Below are 19,399 nucleotides of genomic sequence, written 5' to 3' on the forward strand. Positions count from 1 at the left end.
GGAACACACTATTCCTGGTGTGAGTACTGAGAACTATTCTAGTTACTCTTTTTAAGTGGTTTTTTCCCCAAACCCAAATAATTTCCTCAAATGCAAGTGCTGGTCAGAACTCAGACCAATACTTGTGTGGGTCCCTCTGCAGTTCCGCAGAGTTCAAATATCTGAAAATACCTCCTACTATCATTCTCAGGAAGCCAAGAATTTTCTTACCCCTGTCAAATACCTCAACCCTATATTGTTGCTAATCCCTTAAGGTGCTTCCAGCAGTGTGTACAGTAGTTAAAATCACAGAGTGTTCTAAGTAGGGGCTGTAATGACCTGTAAAGAAACGCTTGCGAAATTAGCACTTTACCCAACATTCCTTTCTAATCCCCTTACGAGGTGAGTGATGGCACATTCTACCTTGTCTTTTTATAAATAGGATGTTCAGGTGCTACTATTAAGTGTTCTAAGAAATAATGTAAGAGACTGAAGACCTTTGCTGCCATGGTAGTGGGTTTTGCTTTGGTGATGGATAGCCATAGAAATCTTCTCTGCGAGGCAACCTTTTGAACAGCCCTCTGTTCCACTGACCCTTCTCTCTTGCATCTTCACCTTCAATTAGGCCTGTCGATAGTATCTTCACTCTCAAAACAAAACCACAACTGCAAAAAACAAGAAACAAGTTGGGGGGAAATCCTCCTCCTTTCCTGAGTGGTTGGCCCATATCTCTCCTTCCCCTTGCCATCAAACTGTTTCAAATACTTGCAGCCTCTACTCCCTCCTTCCCTACTCACTCCTAACTCTCTGTAATCTGACTTTTGTCCTCTATTAATTGACTGCACTATAGTCTAGTCTGAAGCTAGACCATCAGAGGTCATTATCTGGTTGTGTAATAACAATCCAAGTCCTCTTTCACCTTGGCAACCCTGCAACATTTGACACAGCAGGTCATCCTTGTTTGAAAGTCTCTTTCTCTGCTGGCATTTATTGACACAACAGTCTATCAGTGTCCCTCCTCCATCAGCAACCCCATCTTCTCTGCTTTCTCAGGCTCCTTCTTCTGCCCCTAACCCCTAAATGTAGGTTTTTCCCAAGAACAAACCATTAGAGATTTTGCCTGTTCCTGCTTATATTCTTTCCCTCAACATTCTCATCCAATATCATGGCTTCAACTACGACTTCTAGAAATATGTCTCCTGACTCTATGTCCAGCCCTCCCGTCTCTGCTTAATTTAGGTCCAGCAATTCAATTCATATGGGAGACATCACCACCTAGATTTCCCCGTAAAACATCTCACACTATGTCAATGACTAAACTTAAGACTTTTCTTTCCAAATTAATTGCCTTCTGTGCTCTATAATTTATTTTATAACGTACTAAACTATCCTATCACCCAGGATCAAAGCCTCCTGATTCTCTTTGACTCTGGTGTCACCCTTGCCACCTCACAATCAGTGACCTCGTTCAGCTGATGGAACCTGCGTCTTCTATTTAAAACTGTCCTCTCCTCTGCGTTCGCACTGCCACTACCCTGCCCTCATTACTTCCATGTAGACTAGGGCAGTCCACTGTCCTTCTCTCTCTCTGTTTCTTCAAAGCATGGTCTCATTTACGGTGGTCTAATCTGGAAGGACAGCCCTCATGAAACACACCTCGGCACTCAAACGCCTTCAACTACCAAAACAGTCTGAGCTTCTTAGTGTATAAAATATCGCAGACCATCGTTTTAGCTTTATTTCCTAAAACGTCTCATCACACACCCAAGACTTAAAGCCAATTGAAACATTCTCTGTTCCCAAAAAAATCAGTGCTTTCCCACCTCAGAGCCCCAGTTGGTTTACACTGTTTGTTTTTACTGAAATGCCCTTCTCTGTGCTTTAATCCTATCCTTTCTTCAAAACTGGCTAAAATTCACCTTCTTAACTAAGCTTTCCTGTCATCTCCAAACCTAGAAGTATGTTATCGATACTCTTAATCCCATAATGCTTTATGTATCATTCTTTTTTTTTTTTTTTTACTTTTTACTTTGTGTTGCAGCTATTTTTACATATCCTGTCTCCCTTAGTAGACTATAAACTTCTTAACGTTCAGGTTACCTTTGCTTTCTTCATGATGCCTACATGGTAAATGATAAAAGTAATCAATAAGCACATAATGCTCAATTAATCCATCAGTCCCCTCACCAAATTTCAATGCTTTATGAAGGGAAAAAAATATGAGTGAGATGGATTCCTTGCTCTCTAAAATAACCACAGTGTGAGGGAGTATGTAATCCATGCGGTGTGGCTGAAGAGAGGATCAGCGCTCTCAGGCAGTCTTACTCAGGGTGCGGTGGATCGAGAGGTCTTCTTCAAGTATTTGGTGCTTGAGATCGACTTGGAAGAAGAGGTGGGATTCTGTAAGCAAAGATGCAGAGAAGAGCATTCCAAGTTCAATGTGAACAAAGACCTAGAGAGGTAGGAGAGTATGAGGTGTTCAGAGAATCCTGAGTACAACACTTTGACCAGAGAGAGTTCATGTGGGGGATACTGAGCGATAAAGCTGGAAAGGCAGGTTCAGGTTAGATTATGTAATCTCTGTCCCATTGGTGGGTGGGGCTGGTGGCAACTCCTGCGGCACAGTGAACACTGGGCCTCGCCAACATCAGAATTAGCAGGCACTTACCCGGCCACGAGGATTATGGGAGCTTCCCACTTCTCCACCGTTCTTACGGCAGTATGCTATCTTATGATAGTTGTTTCTAGATTTTCTTTGTTTCCAGTTTATCCATCCATTTATTTATTCAAACATTAAGAAACCTACTATATTTCAAACACTGTGCAGGACCCTAAGGATTCCAAGACGAAGATTCATGCTTCTAATCCCAGGAACTTCACATTCCAGTAAAAAGCCAGCCTTTAGTTTTTTCCTGACTAAAATGGTGACACAGATGACACAAAGTCTTATTCTGGGTACAATCTAAATATGTTTTGTGATTCATTTGTTTTGTTTTGTTTTGCTTTGGTTGTTTATTGGGCTTGTCAGTTAATATATATTATTTTATAGAAGGGAAGGGAGCTAGTCCTTTTTATTTTTATTTTTATTTTTAAAAAAGTACATTAAAAAAGACTTTCGCCCCATAGAAAGAGTAACACAGCTTTGTGATTCAGATATTTACTTACCATCTTCCCCATGAAGGAAAATACCAGAATGTTTTCCCCAGAGCTGTATTCTTCAATTTGTGGCTAGACTCAGGTCCTGAAATAGTCAGACTTTATTTAACCTAGAAATTCTAGCAGTTTTGGAGGCTGCAACACTGTTCTGAATTTTTTTTTCTGAACACAGTTACTGTAAATGAGAACTGAGATTTCCCCACACGCAACATCTAACCTAACCCATAAACTATGAAATAATGCTCCCAAATTATTTTTTTTATCCTGCTGGGGAAGAGGAAGAAGAACGGATAAGGGATTTTCTCTCTTGTATTCTTTGGGACCTCAGAAGCTTAAAACCTTAATTAGACTACTCTTGCATGAAACTGCTGACACACCTATTTTGGTGCCATCAACTTCCTCTTTCCCTTCATAATTTCCTCTTTAGAAGTTATTTCCGATTAGTGTCAATACTCTCTTTTATATAATAGTTATACTTTTTTAAAGGCAGCAGATGAGCCTGCCCAAAGAGCTGACACAGCTATCAAGTGGAAAATCAACTGTAGCAACAATGTAGCAATGACAAGTTTCACATTTAACATCCTCATTCCCCCTAAAAGAACAAATGAGTATTTTCTGATGAGCAACCTCACTGGTTTTAGTGACCACAGAGAGGGAGATATTTAACAGGAGAAGTGTACAGAGGTCCAGGGAATGCCCATCTGGATCCTATTGGATTGTTCAGATGGCGCAAAGTAATTCTTTGGGAAATAGAGTCAGCAAGCAGCCTAGAATACTAATCATCAGGGCAATGTAAATTAAAACCACAATGATACATCACCTGACACCTCTTAGAATGGCTATTACCAAAAAGACAAGAAATAACAAGTGTTAACGAGTTTGTGAAGAAAAGAGAACACTCCAGCACTGTTGGTGAAAACGTAAATCAGCTCAACCACTATGGAAAACAGTATGGAGTCCTCAAAAAATTAAAAATAGAACTAACCTATGATTCAGCAATTCCACTTCTGAGTATTTATCTAAAGAAAACAAAAACACTAACTCAAAAAGATATCTGCACCTCCACGTTCTTTGCAGCATCATTTATAACAGCCAAGACCTAGAAGCAACCGAAGTGTCCATCGATGGAAGAATGGATAAAGAAAATGTGGTATATATACACAATGGAATATTATTTAGCCATAAAAAAGGAAATCCTGCCATTTGTGACAATATGGACGCACCTTGAGGCAATTATGCTAAGTGAAATAAGTCAGACAGAGAAATACATAGAACATATTGGGAGTTGCCAGAGGTGGGGGAGTGGGCAAAATGGGTGAAGGGAGACAAAAGGTACAAACTTTCAGTTATAAAATGAAGTCATGGGGATGTAATTACAGCAAAGTGACTATAGTTTATAATAGTGTATTATCTATCTGCAAGTTACTAAGAAAGTGAATCTTAAAAGTTCTCATGACCAGAAAAATAATTCATAACTAAGTATGGTAATGGATGTTAACTAGACATGTTGCAGTGATCATTTCAAAACATATAAATATATTGAATCCTTATGTTGTACACCTGAAACTAATATAATGTTATATGTCAATTATATCTCAATAAAATAAAAATTTTAAAAATAAACCTAGAACCTTTAGATTTATGAGAAAATGTCACATAAACCAGGGTATAAAATGGAGATGTAACATAGATTAAACACTCCCACTGTATGACACAATATTCCAATACCTCACTTAGAGATCTTGTCCACTTTGAACTAGAGAACACGTGTTTGACGTTGAAAAGAAACCCTGAGAGCCACGCTCAGCATCCCAGATCTCTTGGTGCTTTGCCTGGGCCTCGCCATTACCTATACACCTGAAATCATGAGTAAAACTCGATCCTGGCGAATATCTCTGATCCTTGTGAGCCTATTTGACAATGATTCTTTGCTGTGGCTCACACTCCTAGGAAAGAAGAGTTCTATGCCTCTGTCATCCTTAGTGGAGAGAAGGAGAAGAAAGAAGCTTCTGTTGACAAGGAGGCAGTGGGGACAACTGAACTTTTAATAATCTTTTAATGCTGGTGGTTTTGAATGCCTAAAATCCCCAGACACGAAGAGACCCTGTACCCATCTGCCAACCCCTCTCCATAGGCCTTCACCACGGGCTCACAAGAAAGAATGAAGTCAGATCGGAGGAGCTGAGAAGGAATGTCCTGAGGCCCAAGTATAAGACACCCATTGGTGTTTGAAGGAAGAACAGAAAACTGAAGAGAAATCCTCCAGGCACCCTAGGTTTCATTAAGCATGAAGAAGTGGTCAACTGGTAGCTGGGATGGGGTAAAAAAGCTGAGAGAAACCCCCATGAGGTACAAGCCTGTGGGGCCTGCTGAAGTCTGAGAACAAAATAGGAGAACTGAAAGAAACCTTCCAGGAACTCTAGTCCTTACCCTGAGTACAACACAGCAGCAGTCTATTGCTGAAGGAAGGGCAGATCAGCTGAGAGAGATCCCCTCTGAGGTGCAGATATGTGGGGTCTGATCAAGTCTGATGCCGGGGCTGAAGAACTGAGAAAAACACTATGGTCACTCAGACTGGGCCTCACACGGGATACCAAGCAGCAGCCACCTGTGTTTGAAGAAAGCAATGTAACTAAGAGAAACTCCTTGACATGCAGGCATGTGGGACCTGCTAAGTGCTAAGGACAAGGAAAGATCCAGGCATTTAGACCCCAACCTTCTACAGGGAAGATTCTTACACTGTCTTCAAATAATTTGAAGCCATTGGTGAATTGAATCTAACTAAAGCAATCACTAAATCCAAACCTAGTTCAACTACAGACTAGATTAACTCAGTCCCCTAGTGGCTGACAAAAGAAGAGATGTGACTTTTATGGACAAAAAATATTGTTTATTTAAAGATCTATTGTTCTTTACACTCAGAGTCTAAAATTCAGTAAAAAAAATTACGAGACATGCAACGAAGAAGGTTATGTAACCCATTCCTAGGAGAGTGTTATGGATTAAATTGTGTTCCCCCAAAATTTAAATGTTGAAGCCCTAACCTCCAATGTGATTGTACTTGGAGATAAAGCCTTTAAGGAGATAATTAAAGTTGAATAAAGTCATAATGCTGGGGCCCTAATCTGATAAGATTCGTATCCTTATAAGAAAAAGATGAGGCACCAGAGACCTTAGTCTCTCTTGGGACACACACAGAGGACAGGCCATGTGAAGACACAGAAAGAAGGTGGACCATCCACAATGCAGGAAGAGAGGACTTAGCAGATGCAACCCTGCTAACACCTTGAACTTGGACTTCCAGCCTCCAGAAGTGAGAGACAATATGCGTCTGCTGTTTAAGACACTCAGTTGGTAGCTTGTTATAGCAGCTGAGCTGACTAAAACAAAGAGGAAACACTCAATAAAATCAGATCCAGATTTAGCTCAGAGGTTAGAATTATTCGATAGAGGTTTTTAAATAACTATAATGAATATGTTAAAAGTTCTAATGAAAAAGATGAACAATATGAATGTATGGTTGGGGAATTTCAGCAGACAGATGGAAACTATATAAAAAGCTAATGCAAAATGCTAGAAATAAAAAATAAAATTATAAAAATAAAGACACTTTTCAACGGATTTATCAGCAGACTAGACATACCAGAAGAAAAAAATCACTACGCTTAAAGTAATTATCAAAACTGGATCACAGAGAGAAAAAAAATGGAACACAGCATTCAAGAATTGTGTGACAATAGCAAATGCTCTAATGTGGAAGTAAGCAGAGTCTTGGAAGAAGGAGGAATAGCAAAGACAGAAAAATATTTAGAGAGAAAATGGCCACGAATTTTTCAAAATTGATGAAAGATATCAACCATCAGATTCAAGAAGCTCAGAAGACTCAAATGGATTAAATAAAATAAAACCACACATTACTACATCATAGTCAAACTACTGAAAAACAAAGATAAGCAGAAAATCTTAAAAGCATCAAGAGAAAAAAGACACATTACATAAAAAGGAGCAATGATAAGAATAATGACTGACTCATCCAAAATAATGGAATCCGGAAGATAATAGAACATTTTTTAAGTGCTGCAGGAAAAAAAGCACTGTTAATGTAGCATTCTATCAGAAAAACTATTCATCAAAAATGAAGGTGAAATTGGGGCTGGCCCCGTGGCCGAGTGGTTAAGTTTGCGCGCTCCGCTGCAGGCGGCCCAGTGTTTCGTTGGTTCGAATCCTGGGCGCGGACATGGCACTGCTCATCAGACCACGCTGAGGCAGCGTCCCACATGCCACAACTAGAAGAACCCACAACGAAGAATACACAACTATGTACCGGGGGGCTTTGGGGAGAAAAAAGGAAAAAATAAAATCTTTAAAAAAAAAAAAATGAAGGTGAAATTAAGACATGTTCTAACACAAAAAAAATTGAAAGAATGAATCCCAAGCTCACCTGAATTACACGAAATGCTAAAACAAGTTTCTTAGGCTGAGGGACAGTGATACCAGAGAGAAATCCAGTTCAGCAAGAAGGAATGAGAAACACTGAAAAGGGCAAATATGTTGGAAAATATACAAAACCTTTTTAAAAATTATTCATACAAATACGTTTAAATCTCTAAAAGACTATAGATTGTTAAAGATAAAACAATAACACTCTATTGTATAGTTTATCATCTATGTTGAAATAAACTATATGACAACAAAAGCAAAAAGGGCAGGGGTGGAAATTGTAAGGTGTTTACAAAGTTCGTGAAGTAAAAGAACATTTTTTGAAAGGTGGCAGTAGTAAATTAAAGGTATATATTGTAATCTTTAAAACAATCACTAAAAATTAATATAAGGTAGCATAACTAAAAAAATAGCAGAGATCAAATGGAATACTAAAGATATTCAGTTTAGGAAAAGAGACAGAAAAGAAAGAAGAGAAGAAAATGGAGCATAAAAGGAAGATAGAAAATAAGCAACAAGATGGTAAAGTTAAGCCCAACATATTAATAATAACAATCACAGTAAATAAACTTAAAACCCTAATTAAAAAGCAAGGATGTCAGAATGGGCAAAAATACAAAACAGAAATATATTCTGTTGAAAAGAAGTATACTTTAAAAACAAAGAGACAAGTTGAAAAGGATGGAAAAGATATAACACACAAACACTAAACATAAGAAATTTGTTGTGGCTATATTAATGGACAAAGTAGACTTCAGGATAGAATATGACTAGACATGAAGAGTAATATTCCATAAAAATAAATTGACCAATTCATTAGGAAAACATAAAAATATGTATGGATTTAAGAAAAAATCAGCTAAATATGTGAAGCAAAAATTGACAAAACTAAAGGGAGAAATAGACAAATCTGAATCATAATTGGAGACTTTAATATCCCTAGGGTAATTTTCGCTGTGTCAACTTAGCTAACCTAGAACTGTTTCCCAGAATTCCCTTTCTGTATGCTTTCAATTCGGCATTGGCCAGAGGAGAAATTTGAGTAAAATTAAAGAGCAAAAGTGAAGGAACAGCCATCATCCTCTGAAGGTTGATATAGAGCACCAAGTGCTGTTACAGCTCACACAAGTTGCCACTGATCTCTTGGCTCATCTTGTGTGCACAGACTAGCAGCAGATCCTACAGCATCTCAAGCTCCTATTAGATCTCCTATTTTAGCTTCTTTGAGTCCTGGACAATGCTCATGTGCACCTCTGTATTGAAGGATGACAGCTCCGTCTGCAGGTCCCTCACTTTGTCAAGATTGAGAAAATAAAGACGGACCCATGTTCCAGTTTATCCTCATGGGGTTCAGTTTGTCCTCATAAGTCTCAATTTGTCCTTACTCTTCTCTGCTTCACATCCAGTTGTTATTCCTCACTATTAGCCCTGCTGATCCATAGACTTCAGACCTACCCCCAGAAAGAGAGGCAACAACATTCCATAGACTTCTTCACCAGCTCTTAAAATTTCATAAGGTCTTAACACTGTTCTGAAAAATAAAGTCTCCTTTCTAAAAATTGTGTAAGGTCTGATTCCCTTATTCCATATCTCTTGCACTGTTTCTACTTTCCTAATTGAATCCTAATTGATATAACCTATCTCTCAATAATTGAAAGAACAAGTAAACAAAAAATCAGCAAAGGTTTTAGAGAATTTAAAGGACACTATCAACCGCCCTTGTGTAATTGACATTGAAAGAATACTTTACTTAGCAAAAACAGAATACATATGCTTCTCAAGTGCACATGAAACATTCACTAAGCTAATGAACATCGATGCAAAAATCCTCAACAAAGCACTAGTAAATCAAATACAATATATTAAAAAGATCATGCACCGTGATCAAGTGGGGTTTATTCTAGGAATGCAAGGATGGTTCAACAGCCACAAATCAATCAAAACGACACACTACATTAATAAAATTAAGAATAAAAATCACAGGATCATCTCAGTAGATGCAGAGGAAGCATTCAACAAGATTCAGCATCCACTTATGATAAAAATTCTGAATAAAATAGGTACAGAAGGAAAGGACCTCAACATAATAAAGGCCATATGTGACAAACCCGCAGCTACATTACACACAATGGTGAAAAACTGAAAGCTATCCCTTTAAGAACAGGAACACACAAGGATGCTCACTGTCCCCACTCTTACTTAACATAGTGTTGGAAGTCCTAGTCAGAGCAATGAGGCAAGAAAAAGAAAGAAAAGGGCTCCAAATTGGAAAGGAAGAAGTGAAACTGTTCCTCTTTGCAGATGACATGATTTTATATATAGAAAACCCTAAAGAATCCACTTAAAAAGTATTAGAAATAATAAACAAATACAGTAAAGTTGCAGGGTACAAAACCAACATACAAAAATCAGTCACATTTCTATATATTAACAACGAAGCAACAGAAAGATTTCCTTTAGTGTTTCTTATTTTACTCATCCTTTACTTAGAATCATGTTATTAATTTTCAAGTAGTTTCAGATTTTTAAAGATTCTTATTATTATTGATTTCTAATTTAACACTGATGTGGGCATAGAAAATACTCTGTTAGATTTTAATCTCTTCATATTTATTGACTTGTTTTATTGCGCAGTATATGGTAAAGTGATTTAGTTTCATTCTTTTGCTTGTGGCTGTTGAGTTTTCCCAACACCATTTGTTGAATAGACTTTCCTTTCTCCGTTGTATGTTCTTGGCTCCTTTGTCAAATATTAGCTGTCCATAAATGTTTGGATTTATTTCTGTCAGTTCTGTTCCATTGATCTGTGTGTCTGTTTTGTTGCCAGTACTATGCTGTTTTGATTACTATGGCTTTGTAGTATACTTTGAAATCAGGGAGTGTGATGCCTCCAGCTTTGTTCTTTTTCTCAGGATTGCTTTGGCTATTCAGGTCTTTTGTTGTTGCATATAAATTTTAGGATTCTCTGCTCTATTTCTGTGAAAAATGTTGTTGAAACTTTGATAAGGATCGCATTGAATCTATAGATTGCTTTAGGTAATATGGATGTTTTAACTATGTTAATTCTTCCAATCCATGAGCATGGAATATCTTTCGATTTCTTTGTGTCTTCTTCAATTTATTTTGACAATGTCTTATAGTTTTCAGTGTGTAGATCTTTCACCTCCTTGGTTAAATTTATTCCTAAGTATTTTATTCTTTTTGTTGCAATTATAAATGGGATTGTATTCTTGAAATACTGCCCAGGTATTTGGTCAAACATTATTCTGGGTGTTTCTGTGAGGGTGATTTTGGACGAGATTAACATTTAAATTGGTGGACTGAGTAAGGCAGATTGCTCTCCATAATGTAGGCAGGCCTCATCCAAAGCTGAAGACCTGAATAGAGCAAAAGGCTGACCCTCCCCTGAATGAGGGAATTCTCCCTGATGGCCTTCAAGTTGAAACATCAGCTCTTCTAGCCTGTTGATCTTCGAACTGGGACATCCTCTCTGCCTGGTTCCATAGCAACTTCTGGCCTTTGGACTCAAAATGGAACATTAGTTCTGGCAAACTAATTTGAAGATAATAATCACATGAGCCAATTCCTTATAATAAATCTCTTTTTATATATCCTATTTCTCTAAAGAACACTGACTAACACGCTCACAAAGGGGAAAATGCCTAAGCTTGGTCCATGGATGGGTCAGCTCAGCTTGTGGGTGTAAGCCAAAGTAGACAGTGATTGAATTACATCCCTATTCTAAGATGTCCCTGAAAGAGAGTAGTAAGAGGAAATCCTACCGTTAGAGCTTTGAATGGGACATATGGTCATCTGCTTGAGGTGGAAAAGGAGTGGTTACTGGGGAATGGCTTAGAATAGCCAATCAAGGTCCTGGAAGAAGAAAGATTGAAAGATTGGAGTCAGGGAAAATTGTAATATGAGCATGTGGATGGACATATGTAAGCAGATTCAAAGTCTGAAGTTTTTGTATTGCATATGGTGCCCAAAGAGAATCTATGAAGCAAAGGCCCTAAACACACAGGTAGACAGAATTATTCAACCAGTTGACATCAGTCAGCTTCTGAATTGGCCACCCCATGCAATGGGCACATGAACAAAGTAGCCGTGGTGGCAGAAATGGAGGATGTGCCTGGGCTGAAAATCATGGGCGCTCACTTACCAAAGCTGAGCTAGCTACTGTTACTTCCAAATCTCCCACCTGCCAACAACAGAGATCAACCCCAAATTCCTGTTACAGCACTCCAACAAGACTGTCTGTGGTGGCTCACCTTCAATGTGGCCACCATCGATTCATCCTTCCCTGCTTGCACCTGCCATTCCTCTATCAAGAGGTGGACTCTATTCCTCCTTTCCCTTGAATCAAGGCTGAGCCCCTGTGACTTGCTTGACCAATGGAAATATAGACACGCTGGGACTTCCAAAGCTGGGTTGTAAGAAGCCTTGCAACTGCTACCTGGACCTCTTGGAATGCTCCTGGAACTCATATTTGAGAGAATCTAGCTGCCAAATAAGAAGTCAGACTTCTACCTTGAGACCACCATGCTGTGAGAAGACTATGCCATCTACAGAGGCCTTGAAAGATGAGACTTTAAGTACAGAGAGAGAGAGAAGCCAAAGTACACTAGACACCAGACACGTGTGGGAGAAACCACCTTCGAAGGAAATCCTCTAGCCTCAGATGTCCCAGCTGATGCCATGGAGATCAGAGCCCCACTAGCCAGCTGAGTCCTTCCTGAATTCCTAAACCAAGAAGCCATGGGAAAAATGGCACTGTTATTTTAAGCCGCTAAGTTATGGGGTGGTTTATTACACAACAATAAAGACCAACTGGCCGTTGGTGGCAAGTTGACTGCATTAGATCCCTTCCACCTTGAAAAAGGCAACAATGCATTTGACAGCAATATGCAAATATTCCAGGCAGGGGTTAGCCTCTCTTAGTTGCAGGCCTACAGGCTTAGAGAGTATTTGACCCACTGTCCCAGCATCCCATATAACACCACCACCTCATATCAAAGGAACAACAGCAAAGGAGGTATAGGAGTTAGCACGTAAGTGTGGAATCTACTAGTCGTATCATGTACTGTACCAAGCAGAATCAGCTAAAATGCCAGACCAGAGGCAATACCTTGCAAGGATAGGAATGCCATCCATCAGGATGTAGTACTTTAAATTATTGACCTTTATATGGTTCCTAATAGGTCCCTAATAGAATACCTGGGTCCAGGAACTGAGAAGTGGAGGCAGAAGTGGCCCCACTTACCATCACTCCTGGTGACCTACTTGGGGAGTTTCCCCAAGTTGTTGAAGCTTCCCTTTGTTGAAACTCAGTACTCTGCAGGTTTCGAGGTCTCACTTCCCAAAGGGGGAACACGTCGCCAGTGGACATAGAAAAAGTCCCACTAATCGAAACAGTGCCTCTGCCTTTTGAGCCCTTCAGCTTCTCATCCCAAGACATCAGCAGACAATAAGAGGAGTCACTTGATGTCAAGTGACTTTGGGTGAGGTGGCTCTCTTCAGTGTTCCTGAAGAGGACTGGTAGCTCTGAGCTGAATGTTGACAGCATTCCCAGCAGCTAGAGAAATAAGGTTTGTTGTCTTGTGGGAGAAACTGGGCAATGCATCACACTAGTTTCCATTCATTTCACACTATATTTGGAGAGGGTACTAGGGAGGACCTTGAATTTCATATGTAGTCACCTGTACTTGACCTCAGTAAAATTCCTGGTGGTTGTAAAAGTAAGCCAAGAAGTCTTATTTGAGCCTTCATTGTAGAGATTGAGAACATTAGTGAAAAACAGAGATTTCCAACTGACCAATGGAACAGAGTAAAGGGTCCAGAGACAGGCTCAGACATATAAAATCAACTGATGATTGACAAAGGTGACACTGTACTTTAGTAGAGGAAGGAGAGTCATTTTAATAAATGGCACTGAGTTCTTTGGATTTCCATGTGAAAAGTAATGTATTTTGATCCCTTCCTCACAGCCATACTAAAACATTAACTACAGACAGATTGCAGATCTAACTGGAAAGGACAAACTTTCAGAGGAAAACAAGTCACTCCACAGTCACCAGCCACAGAGATCCCGCTCTCACGCAATCACCTTCACCATGCCCCTCCTGCTCCTTCTTCCTCAGCTGAGGAACATTGGAGAAAACTGATGCTATCAGAAGGGAAGACTCATATCTTCTGTCCAACAATAAACCTACCTGAACTTATGCCCATATACTCTATTTTCCCTCTTATTAAAGTAGAAGCTCTACCTCTGTCCAAATTAAAAACAAACAAGCAAGTACCATTAAACACAAAAACTCCACTCTTATTCTGGGTCCTCTCTCTGTGCCTCAGTTTCCTCTTCTGCAAGAAAATTACGGCTAATAACAGCTCCTACATCTTTGGGTTATGACGAATATTAAATTAGTGATGCTTGAGAATGCTTAAAATATTGCCTAGCTCATGGCAAGCACTCACTGTTAGTTACTACTCTATCCAGCACGATATCTTGAGGAAGTTGACTATATTTGTGGTCTCCACTTCCTCACCTCTCATTCACTCTTCAAATCAAAAATCAGCTGACACAGCAACCACACAAAAACCTCTCTAAAGTCTTCCCGTTGCCTGTGGGTAACAATTTTCATCCTTTACCATACACTGTACAAAGTGCTATGTGCTCAGGCCCCTAGTCATCTCATATTTTCTCTTAATTTTTCCATTTTGTTCAATCGCTATACCTCTGAAAAAACGACCTTTTCTCCCTCCCTCCGACATTTCAAGGTCATTCCTGCCTTTGTGATTATTGTTTTATTTCTATTTGCCTCCTTGCACAAGCCACCGTGAAAGTAGGGATGGTATCTGTTTTTTCACCAATGAATCCCCAACACCCAGAATAATGTCTGGTATATACTAAGCACTCAAAAACAATTTGTGTGGACATCAAGAATTAGTTAATGACTAGCCCATTCTGATATGGCTTCTTTCCACGTCACGCCAATGAAGCTGCTCCATGTTTCCAAATCCAGTGGACACATCTCTCCACACGTTATTCTGTTTCCGCATTAGTCCACAATTCAGTCCATGAAACTCTCCTCTACGGGCTTCTGTGAAACCCCTCTTTCCCAATTTTTCTCCAATCCCACGGTGTTTTCTCCTGTTAGGTATTCTTTGCATGTTCCTCGTCCTCTCAGGATGTCTGAATGTTGAGCACTCCAGGGCTGGGTCCTGGGAATTCTGTCTCTCTAGGTGAACCATAGGACCTACACCAAACCTGACATGTTGCTTCAGGATGGAAATTGCAGTGAACAAATCAATTAGAGGGTGGGGAAGAATTCTGGCTCTTTCCATCCCAGATGGAATTCCTGGTTAGACACATGAATCTTCAGAGTAGGTGAGATGATTCCTGCATGTGAAAGATGGAATCCAGGGGCATCCCAGATCACTTTATGGTCTTGCCTTTGGGGCTTTGCAATGTTCTCAGCCTCTGGTTGTCTGCCCTCCTAACCCAAAGATTGCTTCTTTTCTCTGCCCAGGCTTGCTGCCTGCTCTTCCTCTGATTTGTCATTCGCCCACTCCCAGTGCCTTTGTTCTCACACCACACCCTCTCTGTACCTCCTATTTGTAACGTCTATCACGTGCTCTCCACAGGCACAAACAGGCAGGGTAGGACAGCAAGGCAATCATGCATACAACGAGGAAGAACAATTAACATCTGTCCATTTTATCACATGCCCACAAATCACCTCCCTGAGTAGATTTAACTCAACACACTTTGTCATTCAGCTGCCATTTCTGCATACTCCCCTCCAGTAGCCACTGTACCCCTCCTGCAGACGTTAGCCAAAGACGTCAGACTTGCCACAGAGGCATGCCATCTCAGAAATCAAAAGGAAGCCTCAACAGAAACAAACAAGGTATAGTACAACCATTCCTCACATTCTCTTTCTGGCCCATTCAAACATTACTTAATCTGTATAAATCAAGGCCTTGTTTTGAAAAGGGCACCCCCTTTAAACACAGTAAAGGAACTAAAGACCATTCCTCCAGACAAAAATATTTGACTAGATGTTTACAGGCAGAGAGTTCTGCGGCTTTAAGTCTCCCAAACCTTCTCACTTGGTAATAGATGTATTTTTCCCTTTGTCTGATACCATCCCTTTATCAGTACAGTCCACAAATGAAGAGGGCGGGCAGAAGACTCTCGGGGAGTTGATCTAGTTACTCTTGGTCCAAGTTCTTACCTGGGCAGAGGTATCTCTCATAACTAGGAAGCTGATCCCTGGCGAGGAAAGATAAGTCTTCACCAAGAGAATCTGCCAACACTCTTACGATTTACAATTCTAGAAGATAATGGGTGGCAAAAACAAATTATGACCTAAACTATCTTCTTTCTACATCATTCCTATTCATCATGTGTTCCAACTTATTCTGAACTACCTCCACAGAAAGAAATGCTAAATTATTTGCAAGCTCTGGCTGTGCCTAGCTGACCTCCTGGAATCAAGGCTGTAGCTCAGGAAACGGACTTGTTTATTTCCTTCCTCCTACCCTCAGCACACGGAAGGATTGCTTTATGGTTTATTTTCCAGAGGGATAATGCAGGGTCAGGTTGTGGCAGGTTCCCAAGAGAAAACCAAAGTCCATAATACACAGGAGATAAGCCATATAACCCCTCAGGAACAAATAAAAAGACAAGTGGCAATAGACCACAGATTTAAACAAATTTGTGAAGGATGGAAACTGGGTGAAGGAGGGTGACTGGCTTCACTCAACAGAGGAAGGTTAACTTTAAACACCTGCAGTGAGCCGGCCAAAGAGAAGCGGGCTCAGCGCTCCTCACGCCGGAACTGCCCCCACCCCCCCCCCGCCCCCAGCAAGTCTGTAAGCTCCTCCTTGAGCGCAGGATGGAATCTGTCTTCATTCAGGTTTTAATCCCAGAACCTAATAAAATCCTGATAACAGGAGCTCAAAGAGTATTTGTGAGTCAAAAGAGTGAATATATTAATTTGCTAATGTGTCTACTGGTAGGCCTATTAACTTAATTCAGCCTGCAAAATCACGTTCTATGTTCAAGAGTTTCCTTAGGGAGCTAGCCTAACACTACAGCGTTATTTAGACAGAATTCATAAAGCAGACCAGCAGTGGACAGTGAAGGCACAGTGCCGGCGTAGTACAACTGTGTGGTGGTCTTCTATTGTGCTGTAACCAATTATCATAAACTTAGTGGCAGAAAACAACACGAATTTATTATCTTACACTTCTGGAGGTCAGAAGTCCAAACTGAGTCTCACTGGGTTAGAATCAAGATATCAACAGGGCTGCATTCCTTTCTACAGGCTCTCGGGAAGAATCCATTTCCTTGCCTTTTCCAGCTTCTAGAGGCCCCCCACATTCCCTGGCTCACACCCCATCTTCAAAGCCGGCAGCAGTGGGTGAGTCTTCTCACACTGCATCTACCTGACCCTTGTTCTATCATCACCTCTCTCTGATCCAGCTATGAAAGATCCTCAGCTTTTAAAGACACTTGCGATTAAACTGGACCTACCCAGACAATCCAGGATAATCTCCTCATGTTCAAGATCCTTACCTTAACCACATCTGTAAAGCCCTTTTCATAAGTGAAGTAATGTAATCACAGTTTCCAGATTAGGACTGGACATATTTGGGGACCTCTCATTTCGACCACACAAATGTCCCCCAGTCAAGTACCATTGGGCTGTATCAGGCAAATGTCCTCATCACCTCTTAGAAGGGTCTTGTTCCCCTGCAGCAAGCTCAGTGTCGGTCATGCTCAGCTTGGGAGGGAAATCAGAAGATAGCACCTCAGGGCAAGCCCCCAAATGCCCCCTGTCCTAACAAGGCTTGCTCTGGCCTTAGTTATGTCTCCCACAGGGGTCACCTGACTGCTTGCATCCAGGTGTGTAGGCTGACTCATTTTTCTTTTTCAGAGAGACAAAGATACTAACCATGCTGAACCGCGCATCTACTAAAATATGCTGAAGACTGAAAAAGAAAAAATGTAAATGAGCCCCTAGAAGAAATCCTTTCAGTTCTTTTTTCATCAGAATGGTACCTTTCCACGGCTAAAGGTCAGTTATCAAGCTAGTTTTCATTATAAGGTTTCCTTTTCAATCTGGTGATAGCTGTTTTACTCACTTCTGCACTTTACTTTGCTTTTCTCCCGCCCTTTGGAATGGGCTAATGGCCTTTCTCTTCTGTCTTCCATGGTTATTGGAAAGACTTTCTCCCAATCCGAGCGTTCCTGGGGTTGAATTCCTCTTCCCACACACCCTGGTCTCCTGGGTCTCCCTGGGCGTCTGTATTTCACAGCACCTGCTCCCGGGGACAGTGTTCAGACAAGCGCTGCTGGCCACTGATTGTCACTGCGCCAACACGGTGAGGCCAGCAGTCGAGAGAGATGGCCCAAGACGCTTGTCAGCATGAACCTCTGAAGAAAAGACACCTGAGTGTCTGCAAAAGGCTAAAGACTTAACTTGAGATTTGATTGTTGATTATAAACTAAGAGGTTCTTTTTCTGACTCTTCGAGGTTTGAATTTGAGAGGAATGAAAGAGCTCACATTAGATTTCTCCAGAATACATCACTCATATCCAAGTTGTGCTGCAGCTCAACTTTCTGCAAAACAGACCCTTCAGTAACCAAAAACGGTTAAACTGATGTTTCCAGGGGGCAGGGGGATGTGTGAGTCAAGGATAAAACATAAATCACTATACTTGTTATACTAATTTCCACATATAATCAGGATTATGAAATGCTGCCAGAGGAAATTTCCATTTCCCAGCACTTGGGAAACATTTGAAATATGGGACAAATCCTCCTCCCAGGAAGTTTTATTAAGGTGTTGAATTAAAATTCCAAATTATCACAGAAATCAGATATGAAGTGACACTCTGTATGCAGATGCTAAAACCTCCTAGCTAACCTTGGTTCATAAACCTTTTCTCCTTTGCTACGCCCAGAGATTCATTCTTCCTTTCCCCACAGACACTCAAGACCTGCGTGCTCCTGTGTTCAGCCTCCCAGATTTCCTGGGACATCACGCAAATTGTCTCTTCAATCGCCTTTCACGCGTGTGTTAACCACGTCTTCACCGGGTTGCTGGCCCACTCTTTCTGTAGGACACCCTCTTGCATAGCACACTCCTCCTATAAAACGTGGACTTCTATAATAATGTGGACTTCTCCTATAAAACGTGGACTTCTATAATAACGAGGACTTCTCCTATAAAACGTGGACTTCTATAATAACATGGACTTCTCCCATGTTTGTGTCAGTGATTTCCTTTCCCTCTTATCTCAAGCCTTCTTCTTTTTCTATCACATTTTCTATCACATTCTATCTCAATCTCCTTTTTCTATCACATTTCCTACATTCGTGCCTGTGAGTTTATGCAGCTATTGATGTTGTCATACAGTCCATAACAATAAATACAAAATCCATACTGAGAAGTCTAATGCTTCACTACTGTAAATGCTGTTCAGAAGGATGAGCACATGGAAGGCTAGTCCCTTCACTTCTGAGCAACAACGAGGGCATCTCTAGGGTCGATTAGAATCCTCTCTTATTCGTGACTGGCTCGCAATCAGAGGACAATATTTCAGAGAGTGAATACAGCAGTGCCCTTACAAGTCTACTGAAATAGGATCTAAAAAGCTGTAAAACTTATCACAAATATTGCCACCTTTTTTATCCATTCAGGAATTCCTGTTTTGAAGCCTTTAGCATTAGTCATGAAGCCAAAACAAATTTTAAAATAAGAGCAAATTGTAAAAAAAAAAAAGGAAATTTTTCCCTACTGTACCATTTCT

At 40.4% G+C, this 19,399-nt stretch overlaps 1 long non-coding RNA gene across 1 annotated transcript in view; it reads left to right on the forward strand.

Annotated features, from left to right (window-relative positions):
- The window catches only part of LOC139077054 (uncharacterized), a 48,776-nt gene extending 29,737 nt beyond the window's left edge, over positions 1-19,039 (forward strand). Inside the window, exons 3-5 of the long non-coding RNA XR_011529241.1 lie at positions 16,908-17,003; positions 17,520-17,660; positions 18,576-19,039. This is a non-coding gene — a long non-coding RNA (uncharacterized lncRNA). The remainder of the gene's footprint in view (positions 1-16,907; positions 17,004-17,519; positions 17,661-18,575) is intronic.
- Positions 19,040-19,399: the final 360 nt, after the last annotated feature.

Source organism: Equus przewalskii, chromosome 18 (genome assembly GCF_037783145.1).
Source record: "Equus przewalskii isolate Varuska chromosome 18, EquPr2, whole genome shotgun sequence".
NCBI classification, from domain to species: Eukaryota; Metazoa; Chordata; class Mammalia; order Perissodactyla; family Equidae; genus Equus; species Equus przewalskii.